This window comes from Heptranchias perlo, unplaced genomic scaffold, assembly GCF_035084215.1.
Source record: "Heptranchias perlo isolate sHepPer1 unplaced genomic scaffold, sHepPer1.hap1 HAP1_SCAFFOLD_143, whole genome shotgun sequence".
Taxonomy (NCBI): domain Eukaryota; kingdom Metazoa; phylum Chordata; class Chondrichthyes; order Hexanchiformes; family Hexanchidae; genus Heptranchias; species Heptranchias perlo.
In genome coordinates, this window is record NW_027138678.1 from 415,559 (window position 1) to 428,100 (window position 12,542).

The 12,542-nt window shown below is 42.1% G+C and overlaps 1 protein-coding gene across 1 annotated transcript in view; it reads left to right on the top strand.

The window, feature by feature from the left end:
• The first annotated feature begins 291 nt into the window (after positions 1-291).
• The window catches only part of LOC137308897 (scavenger receptor cysteine-rich type 1 protein M130-like), a 73,845-nt gene continuing 61,594 nt past the window's right edge, over positions 292-12,542 (top strand). The window contains exon 1 of the mRNA XM_067977334.1: positions 292-322. The gene's annotated coding sequence lies outside the window, so the exon portion shown is untranslated. The remainder of the gene's footprint in view (positions 323-12,542) is intronic.

The window sequence follows — 12,542 nt, forward strand, 5'->3', positions numbered from 1 at the left end:
AGATAAAAATGCACGATATAGGGACAGATCGGGGGGACAAACGGACATTAAAATTTACTTCGACTTTTCAATCGACCGTTTTTCCGAATTGCTGGTTTGGTTCACAGTCTATTTGTCAATCCGTGTCTCTAAACTATGAGGCAGAAAGAGGGACCAACACAACATGGATAGGTTGCATCAATATTGAAATGTACTTAAGTTACGTTTACTTTGAGAGTGACTATCGATCTCTGCAAACAGTCATATCAAAGGCCAGGACTGCCAGGACGGTGAATCGTTCACTGCGATCACTGAGAAATCCTGTTTGCTGCTCCTGCTTGAAGTAAGTATTTTTTTAATGTATATATTTAGATACATAGCTTCCAGGTAAAACTCAATTTCCTTGGCAGTGTCGTCAAACCGCGGGCAGTGTCAATTTTATTTAATGAAGGGCAACGCATCTGGTACAAAATGGACAGGTCACTGGAGAAACAACTTGAAAACTTTTATCCTGTCACAATCGAAACAAAATCGCATTTTTGTCTTTACTTATCGAATGGTTTTATCTGAACATTTTCCTCATTGCAATCGTGCGAGGTAGAATTTCGCAGATCCAATCGTAGAACGAGAGAGCGTAGAAGCCAGTGAAAGTGCAGTCCATTTAGTACCATCTGCCACAGCCCCTGGATCTTTTTCCCCTTTTCAAGTATTTATCCAATTTCCTTTTTGAAAGTCACTATTGACTCTGTCGGGCAGTGAATTCCAGATCAGGACAATCAGGAAGGCAAATGGGATGTTGTCATTTATTGCAAGGGGAATGGAATATAAAAGTAGAGATGTTTTGCTCCAGTTGTACAGGGCATTGGTGAGACCACATCTCGAATACTGTGTGCAGTTTTGGTCTCCTTATTTACGAAAGGACATAATTGCTTTGGAGGCGGTTCAGAGAAGGTTCACTCGACTGATTCCTGGGATGAGGGGATTATCTCATGAGGAAAGGTTGGACAAGTTGGGCCTGTATACAGTGGAGTTTAGAAGAATGAGAGGTGATCTTATTGGAACATATCAGATCCTGAGGGGTCTAGAAGGGGTAGATGCTGAGAGGGTGTTTCCCCTTGTGGGAGAGACCAGAACTAGGAGGCCACAGTTTAAAAATAAGGGGTCTCCCATTTAAGACGGAGACGAGGAGAATTCTTTTCTCTCTGAGGGTCGTTAGTCTTTGGGCCTCCCTTCCCCAGAGAGCGGGGGAGGCAGGGCCATTGAATATTTGTTGGAGAGAGTCCTGATTAACAAGGGAGTCAATGGGATAGTCGGTTTGAGGACGCAATCAGATCAGCCCATGATCTTATCGAATGGCGGAGCAGGCTCGAGGGGCCGAATGGCCTACCCCTGCTCTTAATTCGGATGTTCGCATGTATGTAACCACAAGTAAAAACAAATTCTCCTCATCTCCCTTTTGCTTCTTTTGCCAATTAAATTAAAACTGGGTCCTTCGGTTACCAACCAGTAGAAACGGATCCTGCTCATTTGCTCGATCAAACCCCTCAGAATTCGTTTGCCAATTTGGACAGAGGTAACCTTTGCTTCAGACGTTTCCAATTCTCCTGCGACTAAAACGTGAGTTGAAAAATTTGAACCTGGCGAACTGATTCGTAAAACCTCTCTTCACCCAGATGTTTACGCGGACTTTGGAGCCGTGCATTTGGTCAGTGCATCTTGTGATGGCTACACAGATTCAAAATGTTGTTTCGAGCAAGAGCAAGCCAAGGGCACGCTGAATGCACGCCAAAAGCATGCCCGGGGGGTCACCATTGACCAGAAACTTAACTGGACCAGCCATATAAATACTGTGGATACAAGAGCAGGTCAGAGGCTGGGTATTCTGCGGCGAGTGACTCACCTCCTGACTCCCCAAAGCCTTTCCACCATCTACAAGGCACAAGTCAGGAGTGTGATGGAATACTCTCCACTTGCCTGGATGAGTGCAGCTCCAACAACACTCAAGAAGCTCGACACCATCCAGGGCAAAGCAGCCCGCTTGATTGGCACCCCATCCACCACCTTAAACATTCACTCCCTTCACCACCGGCGCACAGTTCCTGCAGATACGTTCAGGCCACAAATCATACACAAGCAACGAGCAAAAGCCGCCAACCTGTTGGCAGCGGCAGGGGCTATGCACCGTCCTCACACTTGTGTCTCATATAAACACAAGTGTAGCCCCCCTCATTGTCGGTCGTTACATTTCTACAGCAATAGGCCAGGGGCTGTCCATTCTCTTCGATTTGCCAATCTGTGTCCTTTAGTGTCCGGAAACGGCCAGTTGGAGTTTTCGCTTCGAGATACACAGTTACAGAGGAACAGGAGGAGGCCATTCAGCCCCTCGAGCCTGCTCCGCCATTTGATAAGATCATGGGCTGATCTGTGATCTAACTCCATATACCTGCCTTTGGCCCATATCCCTTAATACCTTTGGTTGCCAAAAAGCTATCCATCTCAGATTTAAATTTAGCAATTGAGCTAGTATCAATTGCCGTTTGCGGAAGAGAGTTCCAAACTTCTACCACCCTTTGTGTGTAGAAATGTTTTCTAATCTCGCTCCTGAAAGGTCTGGCTCCAATTTTTAGACTGTGCCCCCTACTCCTAGAATCCCCAACCAGCGGAAATAGTTTCTCTCTATCCACCCTATCCGTTCCCCTTAATATCTTATAAACTTCGATCAGATCACCCCTTAACCTTCGAAACTCCAGAGAATACAACCCCCAATTTGTGTAATCTCTCCTCATAACTTAACCCTTGAAGTCCGAGTATCATTCTAGTAAACCTACGCTGCACTCCCTCCAAGGCCAATATGTCCTTCCGAAGGTGCGGTGCCCAGAACTGCTCACAGTACTCCAGGTTCGGTCTAACCAGGGTTTTGTATAGCTGCAGCATAACTTCTGCCCCCTTGTACTCCAGTCCTCGAGATAGAAAGGCCAGCATTCCATTAGCCTTCTTGATTATTTTCTGCACCTGTTCATGACACTTCAATGATCGATGTACCTGAACCCCTAAGTCCCTTTGGACATCCACTGTTTTTAACTTTTTAGCAAAAACAGGGACAGAATATATTTGGAGGTTTGTCCGTGAACATGAACCTGGCTAAGTGTTTGCCCATTTTAAAGAGAATGTTTCATCGTGTAATAACATAGCTCCATTCAAAGAAGGAACACGAAAATGAATTCGTCCCTGGATTTTCAAGATGATTTATTCCCACGATAATAATAATTATGGTTATCCTCACATTTATAAATCTGAAATAACGGGCTAATTTGATGGAATTATTTGCCTTTCTGTTTATATCCATGAACATTCTAGAAACAAAAGGCATCAAGGGGTTTGGGGAGAGAGCCAGAATTGAGATGGAGGACCAGCCATGATCATATTGAATGGCGGAGCAGGCTCGAAGGGCCGAATGGCCTACCCCGCTCCTATTTTCTATGTTTAAGTTATGATAAACCTTTAGAAATCAGTAGTTGGACCTCGGCTTGACTATTGTGTCTGGAATCATAGAATCATAGAAGTTTACAACATGGAAACAGGCCCTTCAGCCCAACATGTCCATGTCGCCCAGTTTATACCACTAAGCTAGTCCCAATTGCCTGCACTTGGCCCATATCCCTCTATACCCATCTTACCCATGTAACTGTCCAAATGCTTTTTAAAAGACAAAATTGTACCCGCCTCTACCACTGCCTCTGGCAGCTCGTTCCAGACACTCACCACCCTTTGAGTGAAAAAATTGCCCCTCTGGACCCTTTTGTATCTCTCCCCTCTCACCTTAAATCTATGCCCCCTCGTTATAGACTCCCCTACCTTTGGGAAAAGATTTTGACTATCGACCTTATCTATGCCCCTCATTATTTTATAGACTTCTATAAGATCACCCCTAAACCTCCTACTCTCCAGGGAAAAAAGTCTCAGTCTATCCAACCTCTCCCTATAAGTCAAACCATCAAGTCCCGGTAGCATCCTAGTCAATCTTTTCTGCACTCTTTCTAGTTTAATGATTTCCTTTCTATAATAGGGTGACCAGAACTGTACACAGTATTCCAAGTGTGGCCTTACTAATGTCTTGTACATCTTCAACAAGACATCCCAACTCCTGTATTCAATGTTCTGACCAATGAAACCAAGCATGCTGAATGCCTTCTTCACCACCCTATCCACCTGTGACTCCACTTTCAAGGAGCTATGAACCTGTACTCCTAAATCTCTTTGTTCTATAACTCTCCCCAACGCCCTACCATTAACGGAGTAGGTCCTGGCCCGATTCGATCTACCAAAATGCATCACCTCACATTTATCTAAATTAAACTCCATCTGCCATTCATCGGCCCACTGGCCCAATTTATCAAGATCCCGTTGCAATCCTAGATAACCTTCTTCACTGTCCACAATGCCACCAATCTTCACCAATCACAATTCTGGGCTCCGCAGTTTAGAGAGGACGTCAAGGCCTTGGAGAGGGTGCAGAGGAGATTTACCAGAATGGTCCCAGGGATGAGGGACCTCAGTTATGTGGAGAGACTGGAGAATCTGGGGTCGTTCCCCTCAGAGCAGAGAAGGTTAAGGGGAGATTTGATGGAGGTGTTCAAAATCATGAAGGGTTTCGAGAGAGTAAATAAGTAGAAACTGTTTCCAGTGGTGGAAAGGTTGGTAACCAGAGGACACGGATTTAAGATAATTGGTAAAAGAGCCAGAGGGGGAGACGAGGAGAATGTTTTAACGCAGTGAGTTGTTACATTCTGGAATTCACTGCCTGACACAAAAGGCATCAAGGGGTATGGGGAGAGAGCGGGAATGTGGTATTGAGACAAAGGACCAGCCATGATCATATTGAATGGCGGTGCAGGCTCGAAGGACTTCTGCTCCTATTTTCAATGGTTCTATGAACGCTACAGTGGCCAGCTTGTGACACCATGATTAGTAACACCATTTGGAAAGTTTTGCAAACTTCCTTTTAAACTACTCAGTGTTGGGAGGGGCGGGGGAGGAGGAGGAGATGGAGAAGGGGAAGGGAGGGGAACCTGAAAAGGACCAGCCAATCTCGAATCCCGCAATTCCTGAGGGCCCGCCCATGTGCAGTCACCAGGAATTGCGACACATCGCAGATTGCACAGGCGAAGAGAGAGGGTGGCAGAGTCAGAACGCTGCCATCAGTACAACCATTGAATGCTGTCGTGGGAGCAGGAAAGAAAGCCAAGAACAAATTAAGAATGAACCAGTAAGGTGGGGTATTGCATCTCGACGTGATTCTAAAAGTTGGCTTTTATTGCTAGGGGGATAGAATATAAAAACAGGGAGGTATTGCTGCAGTTATATAAGGTATTGGTGAGACCGCACCTGGAATACTGCATACAGTTTTGGTCTCCATACTTAAGAAAAGACATAATTGCTCTCGAGGCAGTGCAAAGAAGGTTCACTCGGTTAATCCCGGGGATGAGGGGGTGGACATATGAGGAGAGGTTGAGTAGATTGGGACTCTACTCATTGGAGTTCAGAAGAATGAGAGGCGATCTTATTGAAACATATAAGATTGTGAAGGGGCTTGATCGGGTGGATGCGGTAAGGATGTTCCCGAGGATGGGTGAAACTAGAACTAGGGGGCATAATCTTAGAATAAGGGGCTGCTCTTTCAAAACTGAGATGAGGAGAAACTTCTTCACTCAGAGGGTAGTCGGTCTGTGGAATTTGCTGCCCCAGGAAGCTACATCATTAAATAAATTTAAAACAGTTCCCTAGAAGTAAAGGGAATTAGGGGTTACGGGGAGCGGGCAGGAAATTGGACATGAATTTAGATTTGAGGTTAGGATCAGATCAGCCATGATCTTATTGAATGGCGGAGCAGGCTCGAGGGGCCGATTGGCCTACTCCTGCTCCTATTTCTTATGTTCTTATGATTCTGCGGTGTTTTGATTACGAAAATATATGTTTCGGCGTGATTTCCCGCCGGAGAAAATTCAGCGCCCAGTTTCTAAGTGTAAAATGCATCGTTGAGCGGAGATAATGCAAAGGGAACGGGTTTAGATTCTCGAGGTATCGGAAGCAGGTTAGACTCTAAATTGGCAAATGGACACGTGGTTAAAAATTGGAGTCACAATCTGTAGCGTTGGAAAGCAAATAATTCCTTCAAATTCGCCTCCTATTTTCCTGACTGATAAATCTGAGGGGAGTGAAGGCATGGAGATTTGAACGGTCAAATTGAGAAACTTAAGCAGTGTTGAAATTAATGTCCCCTGTTCACCACCTCTTCTCCCCCTTCCGATGCTGCTGTTTACTGAGATCAAAAAGTACACAACCAAAAGGACGCCAGCATGTTTACCTGCTCTGTCCTTCAGACCGTACGCTAGATTGAGTGTGGGAACATGGCCCAGGGAGCTGTTTTGCACAATAACCCGAGCAGAATGACTGGTGATGCTTAAATCGTATTTGGCTGTCAGAAATGAAAGTGAGATTTGCATTAAGATGGTGTCTTTCATGACCCCCGCCTTACACTCCAAAGAGCTTTGCAGGAATGAAACATTTTAGTGACGGAGGGAAACGAGACAGCCAAGTTACACTCAGGAAGATGATCGTGCCCAGATAATCGGTTTTAGTGATGCTGAATTGCATGGAATTTACAGCACAGAAACAGGCCATTGGGCCCAACTGGTCTATCCCGGTGTTTATGCTCCACACGAGCCTCCTCCCTCTCACCCTCTCACCCTATCCTTCTATTCCTTTCTCCCTCATGTGTTTATCCAGCTTCCCCTCAAATCCGTCCACACTGTTCACCTCAACTACTCCTTGTGGGAGCGAGTCCCACCTTCTCACCACTCTCTGGGGAAAGAAGTTTCTCCTGAATTCCCCATTGGATTTATTAGTGATTATCTTATATTTATGACTCTCTCGTTCTGGCCTCCCCCCCCTGCGTCTACCCTGTCGAACCCTTTCATAATCTTAAAGGTCACCCCTCAGTCTTCTCTTTTCTAGTGAAAAGAGCCCCAGCCTGTTCAATCTTCCTTGGTGCTCTGGGATCCTTTTGATTCACCTGAGAGAGCAGACAGGGTCTCATCCGGAAGACGGCACCTCCAACAGTGCAGTGCTCCCTCAGTACTGCCCTGGACTGTCCACCTAGGATTTTGTGCTCAGGTCTTCTGGAGTGAGATTTGAACGCACAAGCGGCTGGCAACAGAGACGCGAGAGAGTTACCCCCTGAGACAGGACTGACACACAGGGGCGAAGTGGGGTTGGAGAGATGATTGAACAGAAAGAGCAGAGGAGTGGGAGTAATCGGAGTGCATTCTTCATAAAGAAAGCACAGTCTTACTGCTTCAAATGATGTTATTCTGTGCTGTCTGATTGCATGTGAATAATAACGGAAAATTGATCAATTAATAAATTATCCTATTAGTGCGTCCTCCGAGAGAACAGTAAAGGAGACACAATTGATATGTTTATTCGTTAACTTCTGAAGCAACTTCCCTCTGTTCCCAAAAAAGAAAGATAAATTAATCGATATTGACAGCTAATTGTTTATTATAATATAAAATAATCGATATGAACAGCTAATTGTTTATTATAATATAAATTAATCGATATGAACAGCTAATTGTTTATTATAATATAAATTAATCGATATTGACAACTAATTGTTTATTATAATATAAATTAATCGATATTGACAGCTAATTGTTTATTATAATATAAAATAATCGATATTAACAGCTAATTGTTTATTATAATATACATTAATCAATATTGAGAGGTAATTGTTTATTATAATATATATTAATCGATATTAACAGCTAATTGTTTATTATAATATACATTAATCGATATTAACAGCTAATTGTTTATTATAATATACATTAATCAATATTGAGAGGTAATTGTTTATTATAATATAAATTAATCGATATTAACAGCTAATTGTTTATTATAATATAAATTAATCAATATTGAGAGGTAATTGTTTATTATAATATAAATTAATCGATATTGACAACTAATTGTTTATTATAATATAAATTAATCGATATTGACAGCTAATTGTTTATTATAATATAAATTAATCAATATTGAGAGGTAATTGTTTATTATAATATAAATTAATCAATATTGACAGCTAATTGTTTATTATAATATACATTAATCAATATTGAGAGTTAATTGTTTATTATAATATAAATTAATCAATATTGAGAGGTAATTGTTCATTATAATATACATTAATCAATATTGAGAGGTAATTGTTTAATATAATATATATTAATCGATATTAACAGCTAATTGTTTATTATAATATAAATTAATCGATATTGAGAGGTAATTGTTTATTATAATATATATTAATCGATATTAACAGCTAATTGTTTATTATAATATAAATTAATCGATATTAACAGCTAATTGTTTATTATAATATAAATTAATCGATATTAACAAGTAATTGTTTATTATAATATAAATTAATCGATATTAACAGCTAATTGTTTATTATAATATAAATTATTCGATATTGAGAGCTCATTGTTTATTATAATATAAATTATTCGATATTGAGAGGTAATTGTTTATTATAATATAAATTAATCGATATTGAGAGGTAATTGTTTATTATAATATAAATTAATCGATATTGACAGCTCATTGTTTATTATAATATAAATTATTCGATATTGAGAGGTAATTGTTTATTATAATATAAATTAATCGATATTAACAGGTATTGTTTATTATAATATATATTAATCGATATTAACAGGTATTGTTTATTATAATATATATTAATCGATATTGACAGCTCATTGTTTATTATAATATAAATTATTTGATATTGAGAGGTAATTGTTTATTATAATATACATTAATCAATATTAACAGGTATTGTTTATTATAACATAAATTAATCGATATTAACAGGTATTGTTTATTATAATATAAATTAATCGATATGAACAGCTAATTGTTTATTATAATATAAATTCATCGATATTGACAGCTAATTGTTTATTATAATATACATTAATCGATATTGAGAGGCAATAATAATGCTTCGGAAGGGACTTAACAATGATTCCAAGTTAAATTCGTTGAGCCTGACAGCACAGAACGAGGCCATTTGGCCCATCATGCCCGTGACAGGTGTTGGAGAGAGTTCTCCAAATGGTCCCAACACCCCCGGCTGTTTTCCATTGGCCGTGCAATTTCTTTTCAATTATATTTATCCAACTCCCTCTTGAAAGTTCCCTTTGTATCTGCTTCCACCGCCCTTTCAGGAAGTACATTGCAGGTTACAGCAACTCACTCAGTAAAAACATTCTCCTCATCCCCCTCCCCTCTGATTCTTTTGCCAATTATCTTAAATCTGTGTCCTCTGGTTACCGACCCTCCTGCCAGTGGGAAGTTTCTCCTCATCTACTCTATCAAACCCATCCCATAATATTGAGCAGCATATTAAATCTCCCCTTAACCTTCTCTGCTCCGAGGAGAACAATCCCAAATTCTCCAGTCTCTCCACACAACTGAAGTCCCTCATGCTTGGTATCATTCTGGTAAATCTCCTCTGCACCCTCTCCATCGCCTTGACATCCTTCCTGGATATAGCTTTTGTTTGATGTATAGCAACCATGTGGTCTCATCTACGGATCCAATGTGATTTGGACAAGTTGGGTGAGTGGGCAAGAACATGGCAGATGCAGTATAACCGGGATAAATGTGAGGTTATCCACTTTGGTTGTAAAAACAGAAAGGCAGATTATTATCTGAATGGAGATAGATTGGGAAAAGGGGAGGTGCAACGAGACCTGGGTGTCCTTGTACACCAGTCGCTGAAAGTGAGCATTCAGGTGCAGCAAGCAGTTAGGAAGGCGAATGGTATGTTGGCCTTCATTGCAAGAGGATTTGAGTACAGGAGCGGGGATGTCTTACTGCAGTAATACAGGGCCTTGGTGAGACCACATCTGGAGTATTGTGCGCAGTTTTGGTCTCCTTATCTGAGGAAGGATATCCTTGCCATGGAGGGAGTGCAACGAAGGTTCACCAGACTGATTCCTGGGATGGCAGGACTGACGTATGAGGAGAGATTGGGGGGACTAGGCCTGTATTCACTCGAGTTTAGAAGAATGAGAGGTGATCTCATCGAAACATATAAAATTCTAACAGGACTAGACAGACTAGATGCAGGGAGGATATTCCCGATGGCTGGGGAGTCCAGAACCAGGGGTCACAGTCTCAGGATACGGGGGGTAGGACATTTAGAACCGAGATGAGGAGAAATGTCTTCACTCAGAGGGTGGTGAACCTGTGGAATTCTCTACCACAGAAGGCAGTGGAGGCCAAGTCAAGAAGGAGCTGGATATATTTCTTAATGCTAAAGGGATCAAGGGATATGTGGAAAAAGCGGGAACAGGGAACTGAGTTAGACGATCAGCCATGATCATTTTGGATGGCGGAGCAGCCCCGAGGGGCCGAATGGCCTCCTCTCGCTCCTGTTTTCTATGTTTCTATGTTTATCTGGAAAGGCAGAAAAATTACTGACCAATTATGCCCAAATCTCCAAATTGCACCGAATGAGTTAAAATATCCTCAAGTGAGGGTGTCAATCATTTTTTTTTCCGCTGTTGCCTCCGCCTTCAAGAATACAGGACTGGGAATCCGGTGCCAGAAAGCGGGAGCGAGGGGGGAATTTGCAGTCACCAAGGGGCTGAGCAAGGACAGACATGTCAGATTGCCCTTTGGGAGGTTCTCCGCACCTGCGTGAAGTGGCATCATCTCTGCTGGACAAACCTCCATGCTATCGAATAATGAACTGAATGAGATGGAAATTATTCTGTTTCACCGACTGAACACAGGATCAGTTTCATACCCCAAGAAGGACGACATTTTTGCCTTTGCGCTGGCCAATCAGGGGATTGATAGGAACATAGGAACAGGAGTAGGCCATTCAGCCCCTCGTGCCTGCTCCGCCATTCGATAAGATCATGGGCTGATCTGTGATCTAACTCCATATACCTGCCTTTGGCCCATATCCCTAAATACCCTTTGGTTGCCAAAAAGCTATCTATCTCAGATTTAAATTTAGCAATTGAGCTAGTATCAATTGCCGTTTGCGGAAGAGAGTTCCAAACTTCTACCACCCTTTGTGTGTAGAAATGTTTTCTAATCTCGCTCCTGAAAGGTCTGGCTCTAATTTTTAGACTGTGCCCCCTACTCCTAGAATCCCCAACCAGCGGAAATAGTTTCTCTCTATCCACCCTATCCGTTCCCCTTAATATCTTATAAACTTCGATCAGATCACCCCTTAACCTTCGAAACTCCAGAGAATACAACTCCAATTTGTGCAATCTCTCCTCGTAACTTAACCCTTGAAGTCCGGGTATCATTCCAGTAAACCTACGCTGCACTCCCTCCAAGGCCAATATGTCCTTCCGAAGGTGCGGTGCCCAGAACTGCTCACAGTACCCCAGGTGCGGTCTAACCAGGGTTGGACGTGTGTCATTGAAATCAACAGATGGGGAAATCCAGCGAGATATACAATGGACCGCCAATTCCAGATCAGCGATTTCAGCCAAACTGTAAACAACCCCCTCTGTTTCTGCATCACCCTAAATAAATCATAGGAACATAAGAACATAAGAAATAGGAGCAGGAGTGGGCCAATCGGCCCCTCGAGCCTGCTCCGCCATTCAATAAGATCATGGCTGACCTGATCCTAACCTCAAATCTAAATTCATGTCCAATTTCCTGCCCGCTCCCCGTAACCCCTAATTCCCTTTACTTCTAGGAAACTGTTTTAAATTTATTTAATGATGTAGCTTCCACAGCTTCCTGGGGCAGCAAATTCCACAGACCTACCACCCTCTGAGTGAAGAAGTTTCTCCTCATCTCAGTTTTGAAAGAGCAGCCCCTTATTCTAAGATTATGCCCCCTAGTTCTAGTTTCACCCATCCTTGGGAACATCCTTACCGCATCCACCCGATCAAGCCCCTTCACAATCTTATATGTTTCAATAAGATCGCCTCTCATTCTTCTGAACTCCGATGAGTAGAGTCCCAATCTACTCAACCTCTCCTCATATGTCCACCCCCTCATCCCTGGGATTAACCGAGTGAACCTTCTTTGTACTGCCTCGAGAGCAAGTATGTCTTTTCTTAAGTATGGAGACCAAAACTGTATGCAGTATTCCAGGTGCGGTCTCACCAATACCTTATATAATATCTTCACATCGTTCACCTGACGAAGGGGGAAGCCTCCGAAAGCTTGTGAATTTAAAATAAAATTGCTGGACTATAACTTGGTGTTGTAAAATTGTTTACAATTATCTAATATCGACCTTAATGTTTTGGCGGGCAGTCGTTCCTCATGATTCATGACTGGAGGGAGGACTTAACTTGATTTTTTTGGAGCGAGAATGCTTTCAGCAATGCTGCATGACCAAAAGGATTCAAAAAAGTAACACTTCCCACTTTTACTCACAAATAACGTAAGACGCTCTGCCCAGTAGAGACGCTTTGGAAAAAATCTAAAGCTTTCCTGAT